General features: G+C 33.9%; 2 non-coding genes across 2 annotated transcripts; both read left to right on the plus strand.

Moving 5' to 3' along the window:
- Positions 1 to 817: 817 nt before the first annotated feature.
- LOC125497212 (small nucleolar RNA R21) lies at positions 818 to 897 on the plus strand. Its single transcript, XR_007273846.1, has one exon. It is a non-coding gene; the product is annotated as a small nucleolar RNA R21 (small nucleolar RNA).
- Positions 898 to 1,449: 552 nt separating this feature from the next.
- Positions 1,450 to 1,526, plus strand: LOC125497209 (small nucleolar RNA R160). The gene has a single exon (XR_007273843.1). It is a non-coding gene; the product is annotated as a small nucleolar RNA R160 (small nucleolar RNA).
- Positions 1,527 to 1,833: the final 307 nt, after the last annotated feature.

Consider the following 1,833-nt stretch of genomic DNA (forward strand, 5'->3'; position numbering starts at 1 on the left):
AATCTCCTTGTTTCAACAATTAGAGATAAATTTGTTTGTTAGTTCTTTTTATTCTTTAATTTGTGATCTTAGTTTTTGATGGGTTTGATGGAGAATTAACATGACTAAGATGCTGTCAAAGTTTGTAACTTTTTAATTAGATGAAACTATTTTGTTTGTCTGTTTTCATGTCCTTGAATTGTTGACCATGTAATCTGTACCTTTTTTTTCATAATATATATCGGTAAATTAGCCTAAGTTTTTGTGTGATTTGCAATTATTATCTGTTAATTAACCCCTGTGATGGTGTTAAAAGTAGCCTGATCTTCATTGATGAATGATTATTTCTGAGGGGTGTAGCTTGTATGTGTATCTGAAAACTTCCTGTGTGTTTGCTTGATTGACTGTTTATTAACTGCATTTTCAGTTTGTGCACCTGAAAACAATTGAGTTTTTAGTTTGTGCACCTGAAAAACAATTGAGTTTTTAGTTTGTGTACTTGAAAACAATTGAGTTTTAAGTTTGTTTACCTGAAAACAATTGAGTTTTTAGTTTGTGCACCTAAAAACAAATTGAGTTTTTAGTTTGTGCACCTGAAAACAAATTGAGTTTTTAGTTTGTGCACCTGAAAACAATTGAGTTATGAAAACACTTGAGTTTTTAGTTTTTGCACCTGAAAACAATTGAGTTTTTAGTTTGTGCACTTGAAAACAATAGGGTAGAAGAATAATTGTGTCACTCACCCGGTTTTATTTGCACAATTATTGTTCTTTGAGGATACTTAACATTGCCTGTGTTTTCTGGTCATTTTTGTTTCTTTTCCTCGAAGTTCATCTTATATCCCTATGAAGAACGACATATGTCCAAATTAAAGTAGTGGACTGATATATACATGATGATTAATCACTCTGAGGGATTCTTGCAATTTCTTCAATATACAATCTATTTGCCTAATTTTGTTGATGTACAAGTTTTGTTGATTCTAGCACAAACCTGATCATTTAGTTTAAAACCATGCCTTAAAGTTCTTCTAAGGGCTGCGTGCAAACTGGGGAGAGTGTAAATACTTGACTCTGAAATACCTGTAGGTCTTCTGCAGGGTGCCCGGCAACGCATGCCCGCACATCGAAGAATGGCATCATAGTACAGGCTTGTGCTTCAGTAATGGGTGGAGTTTCAATGAGTCGGTCTTCGACTCGTAGTTCCTCCACCCTGCATACTGTAATCTTAACAAGCCTGCCTCCAAACGCCATTAAATCCCTTTACTATTCCAACGATGCAAACCTTACTTTTACTTTGCTTTGATGGAACTTAGATTTTTCCAAATGCCAAATTTTTCTTCTGGTGATCGATTCAACCTCTCGTAAATAAGCTATACCGAGTACTAAAACATAAATTGAGCTGATTTTCGATGCAAAGTCATTTCTGTTGTTTTTTGTAGAAGTTGGAATCTGATGAGTACTAGAGCGAAGCGATATGATGAAATTAATTGAGCTGAATTTCTTTCTTGTTGAATTCATATATACCTTCAAAGTTCTCTGATCGCTTTTGCTCTCTTCTACCCTTCAATTCTGATTCTAATATCTATATGTTTATTCATAGTTATTAATCTTCATTGAATGTGAGCACCAAAGAATATGTAATCTGACATGAATAAGTTGTCAAGGATTACACGAGCTTGGTGCTAAAGCAAAGCATTTCTCTCTTTCTTAAGCCGATTGCATTTTTTTCCATGGCTAATTGGCAAATTGGTGAGAAAAAGTTGTTCAATTGTTCTTCAATGTTTCATACATCGTCTTTTTTATTAATTAAGGCGATGGTTAAAATTCGTTCTTTCGTTCGACAAGTACAGGT

This window comes from Beta vulgaris, chromosome 4 (assembly GCF_026745355.1).
Source record: "Beta vulgaris subsp. vulgaris cultivar EL10 chromosome 4, EL10.2, whole genome shotgun sequence".
Lineage (NCBI taxonomy): Eukaryota > Viridiplantae > Streptophyta > Magnoliopsida > Caryophyllales > Amaranthaceae > Beta > Beta vulgaris.